The following is a 20,815-nucleotide window of genomic DNA, read 5'->3' on the forward strand; positions in this document are numbered from 1 at the left end:
TCCAGCCGAATCTACCTCCCTTCTACTCAATTTTCTTCCTTTTCTTTCTTTCAAATCAGCCCACTATTTCCTTTCATTCACCATTGTTTTCCCTTATCTCTATTTTTGCGAAGTGCCACAAAAGCGAATCGGTGAAGATAGGGGTGCCGATTCTTTGTGACCAGCAACCTTTTCTTCCTTTTCAATAGTTGGCGTTCGGTTCCTTTACCTTTAGACATCCGAATTTAAGAGGAGAAAGGCGTGGTAAGTGTTCAAACTCTAAACAGCCTCTAGTGTAGCTTTGGCCAAAAGTCAAACTCCAAGTTTAGGAGATGGCGAATATGGGCATAGACTCTATGGGGTCTTCTTTTAATATTTTTGGTTTATTTATTGAAGGATCAGCAAGGTGTAGTGATGATTTGGAGTAGCTTGGATCGACGGAGTAGCTAGGCCTAGTCATCAATCGCGACAAAGGTAAGGTGCCTAAGGCCATTATGGATGGTGGCCGAATGTGTAAGTGTTAATATTGGAAAGTTCTTAATTTGGTTCAATTATTGCGAGCTGATCTATTTAACAATTGATTATAGGAGAAATCGTGTAGGATATCTCGTCAAGGAATATCGCAAATCAGGTGTGTAACGAACCCTTTCATAGCTTAAAGCGATAAAATGCCGAAAAGCCGAAATGCCGAAATTCTGGCATTTCGAGGACTTGTGAGCAAGGGAACGCTCACTAGTTAGTTAGAATCGATGAGACGGTGATCGAGAACGATGGAAACGGTAAGAATGTGATTTTTGGCGTTCTTGGTAAGTTGGGCCTCGAGGGGCCGAAGTGGGGCCCATTGGGCTTTCGGGCCCATTTGGGTAAAAATTGGTAGAAAACGAAAATCTGTTATATGGCATGATAAGACTGTTAAAACCGTTATGGAATATAGGCTAAATGCGCCTAGATGACGAAATTGGCTAAGTAGGGCCCATTAGGGGTTTTAGGCCCAATAACTCGATTTCGCTAAAAATGGGCCAGAATCACTGTTTGCACCCATGGATTGTTAGTAATCGTTAATGAACATGGAAACCCTAATTTTTGGTAAAATTATGAGATTACCCTTATACCATGAAAATGACCGTTTTGCCCCTAGGTAAAAATGACCATTATACCCCTAGGGTTTATGTATGATTTTAATACATGGGATTTTGATAAATATGGTAAGTATGATATGCACATGAAATGTATGATATGTACATGATATGTATGATATGCACATGAGGTAATCATAAATGCATTGGGTTGGGTTTTATATGGATGGAGGAAGTGAAAAGGGCTTATGCCCTGCTTATCAAAAGGGCTTATGCCCAGCTTATAAAAGGGCTTATGCCCCGATTATTGAAAGGGCTTTTGCCCTGATTATTAAAAGAGGCTAGGCCTCGGTTATATGATAAAGACTATCTTTGCCATTGGAGAGTTTGGCGGGGTGGGTCGAGTTAATCCCCACATGGTGTGTTGGTTGGTACGGGTGGAGAGTAGCGGATGGTGGGTTGAGTAGTCTCCCAAATGGGTTGCATTCTTTCATTGAAGTTATATGTGACCTTGAAATGGGCCTAAGGGCCATACCGATTTCTGAGAAAGGCTTGCCCAAGAATATGAAATATGAAAAGGCTTCGCCCAAGAATATAAAATATGAAAAGGCTTTGGCCCAAGATATGAAATATGAAATAAGAAAAGGGCTACGCCCAAATGCATGATTGAGATTGGATTTGGGCTTAGACCCAACAGTCGTTATTGTTTTGGGCTCGAAAGGGCTTGTTGCACACCGAGTTTCCAAACTCACCCCTTTCCTTAACCTTGCAGGTGAGCCTTGATGTGGGGACTTGGTAGGAGAGGATTCAGAGTGGCCACGGTGATCATCTTTGGGCTTTTAAATAAGTGTTGGTTTTCATTTAATTTCCTTTAATTATTATTTATTTTGGGTTGTAATAAGGCCAATTTTAACTTTCCTTTTATTTCTTTTGAATTATTTTAATTTTAATAACTTTAAAATTGGTTAATAATTATTCAAATGGGCTAGACTTAGGACGTGTTTTCAAAATGATACTTGTTTTCAAAATATCTCAACACCACGATTAATCGATTTATCAAAGACGTCCACTTAAACAAATTTAAACTCGATATAACAAAGTGTGGCTATGGTTGTGGGCATGTCTAGGATTGGATCCAATTAAAGAACTTGGTACTTAAGCAGCCTTCATGGCTCACCTCCTCTGTCTCAGATACCTACCTAGAGCCCAGGTTCTATACACTTTGTTAACTCAATAAAATGTATGGTTTTAAAACACTAAAATGGAACGTGGGTTTTCAACTCCAATGTGGCACATCAGATTCGGCCATAACGTCTGGGCCGGGTTTGGGGTGTTACATTTAGTGGTATCAGAGCCTAGGTTGCAACAAATCGGCTGTGGATCGGGTCCGAAAATCTATTTGAAAACTTAGGCCTAAGAAGGGTATTTTTGGAAATGGTTTCGAAAAGTTCATTTTAAAGATGTTTTATGGAAAATATATGTTAAAAAGGTACCATCTTTTCTGTTTTAATCAAGAGTTCAAAATAAAGGAGTTTTTAAATCAAAGTTTTCAATTTCTATTTTCGATAATAAAAACATGGTTTTTTTGAGAAAGAAGTGGTATATCTGAATCCCGGCACCAAGTCTGTAAGTATATTTTCCTTACAATATATGATATTGATATGATATTATGAATAGTGCTGAGACCCTACTATGATACCTTAGCTAGGGTAGAGCTGTAAACAGTAGGAATGAGACTGTAGCTAGGCTATGATGATACGAAAACAATCCTTGAACTGCTATATCTACATAAGACATTTTCTTAATAAACAGTGGAACGTTATACTAATTTCATAAAATTCGTAAATCAGATAATTCGATATGAGTACTAGAGGAGATAATGGTCATAGGGGAACGAAGGGATTATTTATCCAATGTTGTTTCGGCGTTAAGAGCCGAGAAGTTGATCCGGAAAGGTTGTGAGGCGTACTTGGCCTTTGTAAGTCAAACGGGACTTGAGGAGATAACGGTGGAGTCGGTTAGGACTATTAAGGAATTTCAGGATGTATTCCCAGATGAACTTCCTGGATAACCCCCGAACAGAGAAGTCGAGTTTGGGATCGACTTACTACCTGGAACAGCTCCTGTGTCCATTGCGCCTTATCGGATGGCACCAAAGGAGTTGGTAGAATTGAAAGCTCAGATTCAAGAGCTGTTGGATAGAGGGTTTATAAGACCAAGTGTTTCTCCGTGGGTGCACCAGCATCTGTTCAGAAGAAGAAAGATGGGACTATGCGAATGTGTATTGACTATCGGCGGTTGAATAAGTCGACTATCGTGAACAAGTATCCGTTACCAAGAATCGATGATCATTCGACCAATTAAAAGGAGCCTAGGTGTTTTCTAAGATCGACCTTGATTGGATATCATCAATTAAGAGTTAAAGAGGGGATATTTATAAGACGGTGTTCAGGACTCGATACGGTCATTACGAGTTTCTGGTAATGCCATTTGGGTTGACTAATGCACCGGCAGCATTCATGGATTTGATGAATCGGGTATTCCAGCCATACTTGGATCGGTTTGTAGTCATTTTATTGATGATATCTTGGTGTATTCGAAATGGAAGAGAAGCATGTTGAGCATCTTCGTAGTAATCGCAAGTGTTAAGGGAGAAGCAACTTTATGCAAAGTTTAGTAAGTGCGAAGTTTTGGTGAAGGAAGTTACCTTCTTGGGGCATGTTGTGTCTCTGAAGGGATCAAGGTGGACCTCGAAGATTGAAACAATCTTGGAATGGAAGCCACCAAGTCGAATGAGATTCAAGTTTCGGGTTGGCGGTTATTATCGGAGATTCGTGGAAGGATTTTCGTGATGGCAAAGACCGTTAATCTAAACTTATAAGGAAGGAGCACCTTTTGTTTGGACAGATAAGCAGCAAGAGGCTTTTGAGAAGTTGAAGAAGGTTTTGACTAAGCGCCAAGATTGATTCACCAGAGGTCGGTAAGGATTTCACTGCGTCTGACGATCGTCACATGTAGGTTTGGGCTGCGTGTTGATGCAAGAGGGTAAAGTGGTCGCTATGCTTCACGACGACTTAAGCCATATGAGGTGAACTACCCTACGCATGACTTGGAATTGGCAATGTAATCTTTGCACTTAAGATAGGGAGGCATTACGTATGGAGAGAAATGCATCATCTATACGGATCACAAGAGTCTTAAGTACTTGCTGACTCAAAAGGAGCTGAATCTTATGCAGCAAAGGTGGATAGAGTTGTTAAAGGACTATGACTGTTCGATTGAGTACCACCCAGGTAAGGCGAATGTCGTGGCTGATGCGCTAAGTCGAAGAGCTATGGCGGAATTAAAGGCGATGTTTGCTCGTCTAAGTTTGTATGCCGACGGGAGTTTGTTGGCAGAGTTACATGTGAGACCGACTTGGGTAGAACAGATTAAGAAGCAACAGTTGGAGGACGAGTCGTTGGTTGCTCGGTTTTGGCAAGTTGAGAAGGGGGAGAATCCTAACTTTGGGTTAAATAGTGAGGGAGTTCTTTGTTTTCGAGGAAGAATTTGTATGCCGAAAGACTCCGACTTGAGATTGATGATTTTGAAAGAGGCACATAATGGACCTTGTGCTATGCATCCAGGAGGGAGTAAGTTGTATCCAGACTTGCGAGAGCAATATTGGTGGCCTGGGCTTAAGCGAGAAGTGACCGAATTTGTTGGGAGATGTTTGACATGTCAACAAGTGAAGGCCGAGCATCAACTACCTTCGGGATTGTTACAGCTGGTAAAGATACCACTTTGGAAGTGGGAAAGGGTAACTATGGACTTTGTAAGTGGGTTGCCGTTGACACCTTCTAAGAAGGATTCGGTTTGGGTGATTGTGGATAGACTCACGAAATCTGCTCATTTCATACCTGTCCGAATCGATTACTCACTTTAGAAGTTGGCTAGATTGTATGTGGTGGAAATAGTACGGTTGCATGGTGTGCCAGTATCGATAATTTCAGACCGAGACCCAAGGTTTACATCTCAGTTTTGGCAGGAGTTGCATGAGGCATTGGGAACGCGATTGGATTTCAGTACGGCTTTTCACCCTCAGTCGGATGGGCAGTCAGAGAGGGTTATTCAGATTTTAGAGGATATGTTGAGGGGTTGTGCTATTGAGTTTAAAGGCAGCTGGGAGGACCATTTGCCCTTAGCGGAGTTCGCGTATAACAACAGTTATCAAGCAAGTATTCAGATGGCTCCATATGAGGCACTATATGAGCGAAGGTGTCGCCGCCTACTTGTTGGGCGCGAATTGGGGAAAGGCAAATACTTGGACCGAGTTGGTAGCGAATCATGAAGACAAGATTAAGGTAATCGGGAAGAGGTTAAAGAGGCGGCGGATCGACAAAAGTCTTATGCCGATCTAAAGCGTAACGATATTGAATATGCGGTAGGAGACATGGTCTTTTTGAAAGTTTCGCCTTGGAAGAAGATCTTGAGATTTGGTAAGAAGGGTAAGTTAAGCCCACGGTTTATTGGGCCTTACCGAATCATTAAGCGGATAGGGCGGTGGCTTATCACCTAGAGTTACCTCCGAATCGGATCGCATTCACGATGTCTTCCATGTGTCCATGCTAAGGCGATATCGTTCTGACCCAACTCATATCGTGCCAGTTGCAGAAATTGAGGTACAGTCGGATTTGACCTTTGAAGAGGAACCTGTGCAAATACTTGATCGTGATGTCAAGGTGTTGAGAAAGAGGTCAGTCCCATTGGTGAAGGTACTTTGGAGGAACCATGGCAAGGAAGAAGCTACCTGGGAGACTGAAGAGGCAATACGTCAGCAGTACCCTCAACTGTTTGGACCAGGTAAATTTCGAGGCCGAAATTTCTTTAAGGAGGGTAGAGTTGTAACATCCTGATTTTCGGGTTTTTCGCGATTCCTGATATTTTAAGTAAATTTCTAAAATTTGGTATGTGATGATGGAATTCATAATTTGGGTATGTAAATGGGCTTATGGAAGGCCCATGAGTTGGCCAAAACCCGGTAGAATTTTTAAATTTTGGACTTAGGAGTTAGGGGTTCTGGCTAGGTGCCCTTATATTAAGTTGTGGGTAAAGTGTATCACAAAAAGATCCTCTGGCAAAGTGGCTAAGTGACGCCACTAGGGAGCTTTAAAGGTGGCGTGTTAGTGTTGGGGGAAGACCTGGGATCGATTCCCTGTGTTGGCAAATAGGAGTATTTATTTTTGTGCAAGAAGGGTAAGTGTTGGAACCTGAGTGGATTCTGTAAGACGAGAGAGTTGGATCAAGTCAAATGCATAAATTAAGGAGGGATAAGGGGAGAGATTTTAGGGATGTGATATGGAGATAGAGTTGGCCGAAAAGGGAGTTTGGAGAGGGGATTTTCGGCAGAGGGGTATTAGGTTAGTAATTTTCGCATTAGGGTCTTAGTTGTGCTAATTTTGTTCTTTGGTGTGTAGCTTTTTCTCTCTTTCTTTTCCAGCCGAATCTACCTCCCTTCTACTCAATTTTCTTCCTTTTCTTTCTTTCAAATCAGCCCACTATTTCCTTTCATTCACCATTGTTTTCCTTATCTCTATTTTTGCCGAAGTCACAAAAAGTCGAATCAAGTGAAGATAGGGGTGCCGATTCTTTGTGACCAGCAACCTTTTCTTCCTTTTCAATAGTTGGCGTTCGGTTCCTTTACCTTTTAGACATCCGGATTCAAGAGGAGAAAGACTGTGGTAAGTGTTCAAACTTTAAACAATTCCTAGTGTAGCTTTGGCCAAAAGTCGAAACTCCAAGTTTAGGGAGATGGCCGAATATGGGCATAGACTCTATGGGGTCTTCTTTTAATATTTTGGTTTATTTATTGAAGGAGCAGCAAGGTGTAGTGTCGATTTGGAGTAGCTTGGATCACGGAGTAGCTAGGCCTAGTCATCAATCGCGACAAAGGTAAGGTGCCTAAGGCCATTATGGATGGTGGTAGAATGTGTAAGTGTTAATATTGGAAAGTTCTTAATTTGGTTCAATTATTGCGAGCTGATCTATTTAACAATTGATTATAGGAGAAATCGTAGGATATCTCGTCAAGGAATATCGCAAATCGTGTGTAACGAACCCTTTCATAGCTTAAAGCGATAAATGTCGAAAAGTCGAAATGCCAAATTCGGCATTTCAAGGACTTGTGAGCAAGGAACGCTCACTAGTTAGTTAGAATTGATGAGACGGTGATCGAGAACGATGGAAGCAGTAAGAATGTGATTTTTGGCGTTCTTGGTAAGTTGGGCCTCGAGGGGTCAAGTGGGGCCCATTGGGCTTTCGGGCCCATTTGGGTAAAATTGGTAGAAAACGAAAATCGTTATATGGCATGATAAGACCGTTAAAACCGTTATGGAATATAGGCTAAATGCGCCTAGATGACGAAATTGGCTAAGTAGGGCCCATTAGGGTTTTAGGCCCAATAACTCGATTTCGCTAAAATGGGCCGAATCACTGTTTGCACCCATGGATTGTTAGTAATCGTTAATGAACATGGAAACCCTAATTTTGGTAAAATTATGAGATTACCCTTATACCATGAAAATGACCGTTTTGCCCCTAGGTAAAATGACCATTATACCCCTAGGGTTTATGTATGATTTTAATACATGGGATTTTGATAAATATGGTAAGTATGATATGCACATGAAATGTATGATATGCACATGATATGTATGATATGCACATGAGGTAATCATAAATGCATTGGGTTGGGTTTTATATGGATGGAGGAAGTGAAAAGGGCTTATGCCCTGCTTATCAAAAGGGCTTATGCCCTGCTTATAAAAGGGCTTATGCCCCGCTTATTGAAAGGGCTTTTGCCCTGATTATTAAAAAGAGGCTAGGCCTCGGTTATATGATAAATGACTATCTTTGCCGGTGGAGAGTTTGGCGGGTGGGTCGAGTTAATCCCACATGGTGTGTTGGTTGGTACGGGTGGAGAGTAGCGGATGGTGGGTTGAGTAGTCTCCCAAATGGGTTGCATTCTTTCATTGAAATTATATGTGACCTTGAAATGGGCCTAAGGGCCATACCGTTTCTGAGAAAGGCTTCGCCCAAGAATATGAAATATGAAAAGGCTTCGGCCCAGTAATATAAAATATGAAAAGGCTTTGGCCCAAGATATGAAATATGAAATAAGAAAAGGGCTACTGCCAAATGCATGATTGAGATTGGATTTGGGCTTAGACCCAACAGTCGTTATTGTTTTGGGCTCGAAGGGGCTTGTTGCACATCGAGTTTCCAAACTCACCCCCTTTCCTTAACCTTGCAGGTGAGCCTTGATGTGGGGACTTGGGTAGGAGAGGATTCAGAGTGGCCACGGTGATCATCTTTGGGCTTTTAAATAAGTGTTGGTTTTCATTTAATTTCCTTTAATTATTATTTATTTTGGGTTGTAATAAGGCCAATTTTAACTTTCCTTTTATTTCTTTTGAATTATTTTAATTTTAATAACTTTAAAAATTGGTTAATAATTATTCAAATGGGCTAGACTTAGGACGTGTTTTCAAAATGATACTTGTTTTCAAAATATCTCAATACCACGATTAATCGATTTATCAAAGACGCCCACTTAAACAAATTTAAACTCGATATAACAAAGTGTGGCTATGGTTGTGGGCATGTCTAGGATTGGATCCAATTAAAGAGCTTGGTACTTAAGTAGCCTTCATGGCTCACCTCCTCTGTCTCGGATACCACCGGTGCCCAGCTTCCATACACTTTGTTAACTCAATAAAATGTATGGTTTTAAAACACTAAAACGAACGTGGGTTTTCAACTCCAATGTGGCACGCCGATTCGCCATAACGTCCGGCCGGGTTTGGGGTGTTACATTTAGTGGTATCGAGCCTAGGTTGCAACAACTCTGCTGTGGATCGGGTCCGAAAATCTATTTGAAAACTTAGGCCTAAGAAGGGTATTTTTGGAAATGGTTTTTGAAAAGTTTATTTTAAAGATGTTTTGCGGAAAATATATGTTAAAAAGGTACCATCTTTTCTGCTTTTAATCAAAAGTTCAAAATAAAGGGAGTTTTTAAATTAAAGTTTTGAATTTCTATTTTCGATAATAAAAACATGGTTTTTTTGAGAAAGAAGTGGTGCAACTGAATCCCTAGCACCAAGTCTGTAAGTATATTTTCCTTACAATATATGATATTGATATGATATTATGAATAGTCTTTGAGACCCTACTATGATACCTTAGCTAGGTAGAGTTGTAAATGAGGAATGAGGCGTAGCTAGGCTATGATGATACGAAAACAATCCTTGAACTGCTATATCTCCATAAGACATTTTCTTAATAAGCGGTGGAACGTTATACTAATTTCATAAAATTCAGTAAATCGATAATTCGATATGAGTACTAGAGGAGATAATGGTCATAGGGGAACGAAGGATTATTTATCCAATGTTGTTTGGCGTTAAGAGCCGAGAAGTTGATCCGGAAAGGTTGTGAGGCGACTTGGCCTTTGTAAGTCAAACGGGACTTGAGGAGATAACGGTGGAGTCGGTTAGGACTATTAAGGAATTTCGGGATGTATTCCGGATGAACTTCCCGGATTACCCCAAACAGAGAAGTCGAGTTTGGGATCGACTTACTACCGGAGCGACTCCTGTGTCCATTCGCCTTATCGGATGGCACCAAAGGAGTTGGTAGAATTGAAAGCTCGATTCAAGAGTGTTGGATAGAGGTTTATAAGACCAAGTGTTTCTCCGGGTGCACCTAAGATGTTCAGTAAAGAAGAAAGATGGGACTATGCGAATGTGTATTGACTATCGGCAGTTGAATAAGTGACTATCGTGAACAAGTATCCGTTACCAAGAATCGATGATCTGTTCGACCAATTAAAAGGAGCCTAGGTGTTTTCTAAGATCGACCTTCGGTCGGGATATCATCAATTAAGAGTTAAAGAGGGGGATATTTATAAGACGGCGTTCAGGACTCGATACGGTCATTACGAGTTTCGGTAATGCCATTTGGGTTGACTAATGCACGGCAAAGATTCATGGATTTGATGAATCGGGTATTCCAGCCATACTTGGATCAGTTTGTAGTCATTTTTATTGATGATATCTTGGTGTATTCGGAAACGGAAGAGAAGCATGTTGAGTATCTTCGTGTAGTAATCGCAAGTGTTAAGGAGAAGCAACTTTATGCAAAGTTTAGTAAGTGCGAGTTTTGGTGAAGGAAGTTACCTTCTTGGGGCATGTTGTGTCTCGCTCAAGGGATCAAGGTGGACCCTCGAAAGATTGAAGCAATCTTGGAATAGAAGCCACCAAGTCGGCAATGAGATTCAAGTTTCGGGTTGGCGGTTATTATCGGAGATTCGTGGAAGGATTTTCTATGATGGCAAGACCGTTAATCTAAACTTATAAGGAAGGGAGCACTTTTGTTTGGACGGATAAAGAAGAGGCTTTTGAGAAGTTGAAGAAGGTTTTGTGAAGCGCCAAGATTGATTCACCAGAGGTCGGTAAGGATTTCAACGTGATGACGATCGTCACATGTAGGTTTGGGTGCGTGTTGATGCAAGAGGGTAAAGTGGTCGCTATGCTTCACGACGCCTTAAGCCACATGAGGTGAACTACCCTACGCATGACTTGGAATTGGCGGTAATCTTTGCACTTAAGATATGGAGGCATTACCGCATGGAGAGAAATGCATCATCTATACGGATCACAAGAGTCTTAAGTACTTGCGACTCAAAAGGAGTGAATCTTAGGCAAAGAAAGGTGGATAGAGTTGTTAAAGGACTATGACTGTTTGATTGAGTACCACCCAGGTAAGGCGAATGTCGTGGCTGATGCGCTAAGTCGAAGAGCTGTGGCGGAATTAAAGGCGATGTTTGCTCGTCTAAGTTTGTATGCCGACGGGAGTTTGTTGGCAGAGTTACATGTGAGACCGACTTGGGTAGAACAGATTAAGAAGCAACAGTTGGAGGACGAGTCGTTGGTTGCTCGGTTTTGGCAAGTTGAGAAGGGGGAGAATCCTAACTTTGGGTTAAATAGTGAGGGAGTTCTTTGTTTTCGAGGAAGAATTTGTATGCCGAAAGACTCCGACTTGAGATTGATGATTTTGAAAGAGGCACATAATGGACCTTGTGCTATGCATCCAGGAGGGAGTAAGTTGTATCGAGACTTGCGAGAGCAATATTGGTGGCCTGGGCTTAAGCAAGAAGTGACCGAATTTGTTGGGAGATGTTTGACATGTCAACAAGTGAAGGCCGAGCATCAACTACCTTCGGATTGTTACAACAGTAAAGATACCACTTTGGAAGTGGGAAAGGGTAACTATGGACTTTGTAAGTGGGTTGCCGTTGACACCTTCTAAGAAGGATTCGGTTTGGGTGATTGTGGATAGACTCACGAAATCGCTCATTTCATACCGTCCAACCGATTACTCACTTGAAGTTGGCGATTGTATGTGGCGGAAATAGTACGGTTGCATGGTGTGCCAAGATCGATAATTTCGCATCGAGACCCAAGGTTTACATCTTGGTTTTAGCGAAGTGGCATGAGGCATTGGGAACGCGATTGATTTCAAGACGGCTTTTCACCCTAAGTCGGATGGGCAAATCGAGAGGGTTATTGATTTTAGAGGATATGTTGAGGGTTGTGCTATTGAGTTTAAAGGCATTTGGGAGGACCATTTGCCCTTAGCGGAGTTCGCGATAACAACAGCTTATCAAGCAAGTATTCAGATGGCTCCATATGAGGCACTATATGAGAGAAGGTGTCGTCGCCTACTTGTTGGGCGTAATTGGGGAAAGGCAAATACTTGGACCAGAGTTGGTAGCAGACATCAAGACAAGATTAAGGTAATCAGAAGAGGTTAAAGAGGCGGTGGATCGACAAAAGTCTTATGCCGATCCAAGCGTAAGGATATTGAATATGCGGTAGGAGACATGGTCTTTTTGAAAGTTTTGCCTTGGAAGAAGATCTTGAGATTTGGTAAGAAGGGTAAGTTAAGCCCACGGTTTATTGGGCCTTACCGAATAATTAAGCGGATAGGGCCGGTGGCTTATCAGCTAGAGTTACCTCCAGAACTGGATCGCATTCACGATGTCTTCCATGTGTCCATGCTAAGGCGATATCGTTCTGACCCAACTCATATCGTGCCAGTTGCAGAAATTGAGGTACAGTCGGATTTGACCTTTGAAGAGGAACCTGTGCAAATACTTGATCGTGATGTCAAGGTGTTGAGAAAGAGGTCAGTCCCATTGGTGAAGGTACTTTGGAGGAACCATGGCAAGAAAGAAGCTACCTGGGAGACCGAAGAGGCAATGCGTCAACAGTACCCTCAACTGTTTGGACCAGGTAAATTTCAAGGCCGAAATTTCTTTAAGGAGGGTAGAGTTGTAACATCCTAATTTTCGGGTTTTTCGCGATTCTTGATATTTTAAGTAAATTTCTAAAATTTGGTACGTGATGATGGAATTCATAATTTGGGTATGTAAATGGGCTTATGGAAGGCCTATGAGTTGGCCAAAACCCGGTAGAATTTTTTAAATTTTGGACTTAGGAGTTAGGGGTTCGGCTAGGTGCCCTTATATTAAGTTGTGGGTAAAGTGTATCACAAAAGATCCTCCGCAAAGTGGCTAAGTGACGCCACTAGGGAGCTTTAAAGGTGGCGTGTAAGTGTTGGGGAAGACCAGGATCGATTCCTGTGTTGGCAAATAGGAGTATTTATTTTTGTGCAGAAGGGTAAGTGTTAGAACCCGAGTGGATTACGTAAGAGGAGAGAGTTGGATCAAGTCAAATGCATAAATTAAGGAGGGATAAGGGAGAGATTTTAGGATGTGATATGGAGATAGAGTTGGCGAATAAGGGAGTTTGGAGAGGGATTTTCGGCAGAGGGTATTAGGTTAGTAATTTCGGCATTAGGGTCTTAGCTGTGCGATTTTGTTCTTTGGTGTGTAGCTTTTCTCTCTTTCTTTCCAGCCGAATCTACCTCCCTTCTACTCAATTTTCTTCCTTTTCTTTCTTTCAAATCAGCCCACTATTTCCTTTCATTCACCATTGTTTTCCTTATCTCTATTTTTGCCGAAGTGTAAAAAGTCGAATCGAGTGAAGATAGGGGTGCCGATTCTTTGTGACCAGCAACCTTTTCTTCCTTTTCAATAGTTGGCGTTCGGTTCCTTTACCTTTTAGACATCCGGATTCAAGAGGAGAAAGACTGTGGTAAGTGTTCAAACTTTAAACAATTCCTAGTGTAGCTTTGGCCAAAAGCCGAAACTCCAAGTTTAAGGAGATGGCCGAATATGGGCATAGACTCTATGGGGTCTTCTTTTAATATTTTTGGTTTATTTATTGAAGGAGCAGCAAGGTGTAGTGTCAATTTGGAGTAGCTTGGATCGCCGGAGTAGCTAGGCCTAGTCATCAATCGCGACAAAGGTAAGGTGCCTAAGGCCATTATGGATGGTGGCCGAATGTGTAAGTGTTAATATTGGAAAGTTCTTAATTTGGTTCAATTATTGCGAGCTGATCTATTTAACAATTGATTATAGGAGAAATCGTGTAGGAGATCTCGTCAAGGAATATCGCAAATCAGGTGTGTAACGAACCCTTTCATAGCTTAAAGCGATAAAATGCCGAAAAGCCAAATGCCAAATTCGGCATTTCAAGGACTTGTGAGCAAGCTTAACGCTCACTAGTTAGTTAGAATCGATGAGACGGTGATCGAGAACGATGGAAACGGTAAGAATGTGATTTTTGGCGTTCTTGGTAAGTTGGGCCTCGAGGGGCCGAAGTGGGGCCCATTGGGCTTTCGGGCCTATTTGGGTAAAAATTGGTAGAAAACGGAAATCTGTTATATGGCATGATAAGACTGTTAAAATCGTTATGGAATATAGGCTAAATGGCCCTAGATGACTAAATTGGCTAAGTAGGGCCCATTAGGGTTTTAGGCCCAATAACTCGATTTCGCTAAAATGGGCCGTAATCACTGCTTGCACCCATGGATTGTTAGTAATAGTTAATGAACATGGAAACCCTAATTTTTGGAAAAATTATGAGATTACCCTTATACCATGAAAATGACCGTTTTGCCCTAGGTAAAAATAACCATTATACCCCTAGGGTTTATGTATGATTTTAATACATGGGATTTTGATAAATATGGTAAGTATGATATGCACATGAAATGTATGATATGCACATGATATGTATGATATGCACATGAGGTAATCATAAATGCATTGGGTTGGTTTTATATGGATGGAGGAAGTGAAAAGGGCTTATGCCCTGCTTATCAAAAGGGCTTATGCCCCAGTTATAAAAGGGCTTATGCCCCAGTTATTGAAAGGGCTTTTGCCCCAGTTATTAAAAGAGGCTAGGCCTCCAGTTATATGATAAAGCAGCTATGCTGCCAGTGGAGAGTTTGGCGGGGTGGGTCGAGTTAATCCCCACATGGTGTGTTGGTTGGTACGGGTGGAGAGTAGCGGATGGTGGGTTGAGTAGTCTCCCCAAATGGGTTGCATTCTTTCATTGAAATTATATGTGACCTTGAAATGGGCCTAAGGGCCATACCGTTTCTGAAGAACGGCTTGCCCAAGAATATGAAATATGAAAAGGCTTGCCCAAAGATATGAAATATGAAATAAGAAAAGGGCTACTGACCAAAGGCATGATTGAGATTGATTTGGGCTTAGACCCAACAGCCGTTATTGTTTTGGGCTCGAAAGGGCTTGTTGCACTCGAGTTTCCAAACTCACCCCTTTCCTTAACCTTGCAGTGAGCCTTGATGTGGGGACTTGGGCGGAGAGGATTGAGTGGCCACGGTGATCATCTTTGGGCTTTTAAATAAGTGTTGGTTTTCATTTAATTTCCTTTAATTATTATTTATTTTTGGGTTGTAATAAGGCCAATTTTAACTTTCCTTTTATTTCTTTTCGGAATTATTTTAATTTTAATAACTTTAAAAATTGGTTAATAATTATTCAAATGGGCTAGACTTAGGACGTGTTTTCAAAATGATACTTGTTTTCAAAATATCTCAACACCACGATTAATCGATTTATCAAAGACGTCCACTTAAACAAATTTAAACTCGATATAACAAAGTGTGGCTATGGTTGTGGGCATGTCTAGGATTGGATCCAATTAAAGAGCTTGGTACTTAAGTAGCCTTCAAGGCTCACCTCCTCTGTCTCAGATACCTACCTGGTGCCCAGCTTCCATACACTTTGTTAACTCAATAAAATGTATGGTTTTAAAACACTAAAACGGAACGTGGGTTTTCAACTCCAATGTGGCACGTCAGATTCGGCCATAAGTCTGGGCCGGGTTTGGGGTGTTACAGATCAAGTCAAATAAATAAATCGTCTGGTTCAGAGTCAACTAACAAGTGAAGTCTAGGTGGATTTTTCCTTAGGTATTGTCTTAATCAATCGAATTCTCACAAAAGTATTTTCCCAAAATTTTATTTTTGTGCATTCTTAGTTTAGTAATTAGTTTAGATAACCAAACCTTGTAATTTTTAGGCTAGATAATAACAAGGAAGTAAATACTAGTCCTCGTGGTTCCTTTGGGTTCGACAATCTGGTCTTGCTGAACTATACTACTGTTGGATAGGTACACTTGCCATAATTGTGATAACAAGTTAGTCTCAAGAACGATTCATTCATAAATCTTTAAAACCTGTCACGAATATCACGTATCAAGTTTTTGGCGCCGTTGCCGGGCAACTAGGATATTAGGAACACTGGATTTTTATTACTTTAGCCATTTTACTTTTATTGCAATTTAAATTTTTATTTTCTTTTCTAATTCTTCATTTATTCTCTTCTGGCAGGTTTTTCTAGTTTATGACCAGAAGAAACCCGTCAGGACCATTATTGTTTGATAGTGAGATCGATCGCACAGTTTGCAGAAACCGAAGAGAAATAAAGTGAAGGTTACGATACACAGAGGAAGAGCAAGAGGACGATACTTCAACCACAACCAAGGAGATGGCTAAAAACCAAGAAAATTCGCTACCTCCTGCGATTGCTATTTATCAGAATCCTACTCCGCACACTATGTGTGATTATGCTAAACCTTATTTAACAGGACCTGAATTGAGCATAGTTAGACCTGCTGTAGCTGCAAATACTTTTGAACTAAACCTAACACAATTCAAATGATACAGCAATTTGTTCAGTTTGATGGTTTGCAGGATGAAGATCCCAACGCTCACTGGGCGAACTTTTTGGAACTATGTGATACATTTAAAATTAATGGCATTTCTGATGACGCCATTCACCTTCGGTCATTCCATTTTTCATTGAGAAACAAAGATAAACAGTGGTTGAATTCGTTACCACGAGGGTCAATCATTACTTGGGAACAAATGACTGAAAAGTTTTTATTAAAATATTTTTCGCCGGCTAAAACAGTTAAATTACATAATGATATCTCTTCTTTTGTGTATATGGATTTAGAAACACTCTACGATGCATGGGAGAGATACAATGACCTCTTGAGAAGATGCCCTCACCATGTTTTACCACTCTGGCTATAGGTTCAAACTTTTCATAATGGCCTAAATCCTTCGACTCGACGAATGGTTGATGCAGCCGTTGGTGGAACCATCAATAATAAGACACCTAAAGATGCTTATGAATTTATAGAAGAGATGTCACTGAATAATTATCAGTGGCAAGTCATGAGGACAAAGCCAACAAAACAACGGCGTTTATAACGTCGATTCGGTCACCATGCTCTTTAATCGGGTAGAACTCTTGAATAAGAAAATTGATGGTTTTCTTAGTTCTTCATAGGTTCACCCAGTAATGCAGTGCGAAGCAAGTGGAGGTGGATCAAGCAATTCAGAATACCCACCCTATGGCCACAACATGGAGAACGAGCAGTTAAATTACATGGTTAATAATCCTCGATCTCAAAATAATCCTTATAGTAATACTTACAATGCAGGTTGGAGGAACCACCCAAATTTCTCGTGGGGAGGCCAAGGGAATTAAAGACCACCACCTCCAGCCTTCCAACAAACACCCTACCAACAAGAGAAAAAGCAGAACCTTGAGGAGATGTTAACAAAATTCATCTCGGTGTGAGAAACTCATTTCCAAAATACCAAGACAGCCCTTAAGAATCAACAAGCGTCAATCCAAGGGCTCGAAACTCAGATAGGCCAACTCGCCAACCTGATTTCTAAATGACCACAAGGTAGCCTGCTGAGTAACATGGAATCTAACCCAAGGGAACAACTCAATGTGATTACCACTCATGACAAGGAAGGGTTAGTTGAGCCTGCACCAAAACCGATGCAAGGCATTATGGTTAGTCAAGATAAAGGTGAGGTAGACCATAATGACCAGAAACCAGTATGTAAAGAGTACAGACCCCGTGTGCCATATCCAACCATGACAAGGAAAGACTGCACAGAAGAACAACTAGGTAAATTTCTTAAATTATTAAAAAATTTACATATTAACTTATCGTTTATTGAAGCTCTCTCGCAGATGCCAAATGCAGTCAAATTTTTAAAGGAGCTTTTAACAAATAAACGAAAGTTGGATGAGGCATCGCATGTGGAATTGAATGCAGTTTAATTAGCCATATTATAGAATAAGCTATCCAACAAATTGAAAGATCCAGGGAGTTTTACGATTCCTTATTTAATTGGTAGTTTAGATGTTCATAATGCATTGGCTAACTTAGGGGCAAGCATTAATGTTATGCCTTATAAAATGTTTAAACAGCTAGGTCTTGGGAAACCCAAACAAACTAGGATGAGCATTCAATTGGCTGATAAAACATTAGATTTCCTAGGGGTATCATTGAATATGATCTTGTTAAGATCGATAAATTTATATACCCAGTAGACTTTGTTGTTCTAAACATGGAAGAGGATAATAACGCACCTTTAATTTTAGGACGACCCTTTTTAGCGACTGCTAGAACCATTATTGATGTTGGTACAGGTGAACTCACACTTCATGTGGGAGATGAAACAATCATCCTTCAAGCTCGTAATTCGAGTAACACATCAAGAATTGAAGGTGGTTGTATAAATCATTCTACTAGTTCTGATTATGTGGCGAAACCCTCTATACAGGAAACAGTTTCGAAAAACACATGTGAGCCGTGTTCAGAAAACAGTAAAGGACCTATCTATGAAGAACGAAGGCTACAAATCGAAGAGCTAGATGAATGGCGGACACAGAAACTGAGAACACCCGATAAATCGAAATCGAGCAAGGACAAGCTCAATACCTCACCAAATCAACTTAAGGTTGGAGACAAAGTACTACTAGATGCAGCAGATCCTCGCATTGCCACTTCTGAACCTAATGAAGAAATTCCACTTATAGTACTTAGTATTTTCCCATATGCTACAGTCGAGGTAATTCATCCCAAATTCGGCATATTTAAGGTAAACAATACTCGTCTTAAACCTTATGTTGATAATGTTGATAGTAGGGATGAGGAGTGTAAACTCCTCGCACCACCTTGACCATACAAAAGAGAGGTAAGTCCAGCTTAAGACTATAAATAAGCGCTTCTCGGAAGGCAACCCGAGCACTAATAGTAATGATTTATTTAAGTTCTAGTTTTTCACACCTAACCTACTAACTTAGTCTTGAAACACAGGGTTTTCCCATCCACATGACCAGGCACACGGGCATGCCGTAGGCCGTGCTCACACCACAAGAGGAGACACGACCGTGTGAAAATAGGGCAAAAGTTTTCCCCAACATGGGATGCAATAAGTCACCATGGCCGTGGGATAAGCTGTGGGTGAAATGCTAAAACAACACGGGCATGCGACATGCCGGTGCCTTGAAACCGTGGGCGAACCTGTCAATTTAGCACGGGCGTTCGACATGCCTGTGCCATCCACTCGTGGTCGACACTGTCAAAACAAACATGAGCGTGGACCTATGTACACGAATGTGGGAGAAGTGAACGAAGCAAGACACAGCCGTGTGCACCCATACGCCCAAGGAACACGGGCGTGGGCCAAATGTCAGACGCGCCCAAATTTAAAAATCGCAAAACGCATGGGCAAAAATTAGGGCACACGGGTGTGCCCCATGGCCATGTGCCCCAAAATCTATATAAACCCCTCACTATTCATCATCTCCCTCCCCAAAAATCCCTAACCCTAGCTGCTGCAACTCCCCACGCCCTACCTGCCACGCCTGTACGCCACCTATAACATTGTTTCCAACGACTCAAGCTTCTCCTTTTTGCCTTTTTTTACTATTTTCTCTCTATTTTCTTTAGTTATCTTGCCTATTTCATGATTTCTCTGATCCATTTGACTATCTTAAGTGAATATTAATAGTAGAATAGTAGAAATACTCATGCTTGTCATTGCCATTTTTCATACTATATTCATTCATTTTTCTTGTTTCTATGGATTTTATGTTTACCCACATACATTTATGCATTAGATTTTCCCGTCGTATTATTCTCATAGTCCTATTTTAAATGACTTGATCTAATTGCTTTAGTTGTTTTAGTTTTATTCTCTTCATTTAGTACGCGAGTCTCATGAAATATTTCTAATTAGTTTTGTTTTTCCATGCTCTTTTTGGGACATATTGGTTGAACTTTGACTTTTCAATACAGGTATTATGTCATCCTCACGTGGTAAGAAGACCGATGTTCCCGCCTCGAAGAAAAGGAAAGGACCAGCGTCATCCTTGAGTCCTACCACGGAGATTAGGCACCCGTTCCTCCAGGATCCCTTAGGACCCCAGTAGGAATTATATTAGATATTACGGGCCCGACCCCTAAGTGTGGGCCACTGCATTGATTGGGTCGTACTAGAACAAATTCATTTGGCTGGCATGGTCTGACCCTCCTGACGACTGACCCGTGGGGGCTCTTCTTTGAGATCGTCGAGCTGACGTATCTCGAGTTCACATTGGAACTCTACTCAACGTTCCATCTTCAGACCATCATGACCAACTTCGACGATCTTGGAACGGTCCAGTTTCGCCTTGGTGGTCTAGTACGCCAGTTCAGCGTACCTGAGTTTAGGATTGCACTAGGGCTATACATGGAGGAGTTCATGGATGACAATGAACTCGACACCCTCCACCGCCACATCCATTACTCCCCCTCAAAATACTGGAGGGACCTCGTCCCTGCCTCGCCCACCTACGATCCTAGCCGCTCTAAGGCATCAGCTCTCCCTCCATCCTTGAGGTATCTACACACCATCTTGGCTCACACTCTGACAGGGAGATAAGAGAGCACCGGCGTCGTCACCACCCACGACGCCTATTTCTTATGAAGCATGGCGAACGGACACGTCTTCGACCTTGCTTACTTCATGACCCTCGTCATCTGCCATCAGGCGGAGCGACATAGGAGAAGGGTCATCTCCATCGGGCCCTATGTGACTCGACTGGCTCGGCACTTCGGGCTCCTCAACATAGTAGCACAATCATACTCCCTCACTCTCATTGGCCAGATGTCCCCACAGGGCATCTCGAGCATGTTAAGTATGAGGATAATCGAGAAACAACGTGACACCTACCCTCCTTAGTACTGCCTCATCCAGTCCACCGAGGAGGACCCAGAGGACATTACTGATGATGTCCCTCTACGTCATTAGGACCCACCGTCTCAGCCACCACCCATCCATCGTCCAGTTCATGCGGCGACTTCATATTCTGATATCTCTGAACGCCTTACACGATTTGAGCAGCAATGTTTTCAGCGCTTTGATCACATTGATGCGACTCTACATCAGATTTGTCAACACTTCCACATCTCATCGCCACCACC

At 41.6% G+C, this 20,815-nt stretch overlaps 1 non-coding gene across 1 annotated transcript; it reads right to left on the bottom strand.

Moving 5' to 3' along the window:
* Positions 1–16,448: 16,448 nt before the first annotated feature.
* LOC128294226 (small nucleolar RNA R71) lies at positions 16,449–16,555 on the bottom strand. Its single transcript, XR_008284540.1, has one exon. It is a non-coding gene; the product is annotated as a small nucleolar RNA R71 (small nucleolar RNA).
* Positions 16,556–20,815: the final 4,260 nt, after the last annotated feature.

The sequence above is a fragment of the Gossypium arboreum genome, chromosome 6, assembly GCF_025698485.1.
Source record: "Gossypium arboreum isolate Shixiya-1 chromosome 6, ASM2569848v2, whole genome shotgun sequence".
NCBI classification, from domain to species: Eukaryota; Viridiplantae; Streptophyta; class Magnoliopsida; order Malvales; family Malvaceae; genus Gossypium; species Gossypium arboreum.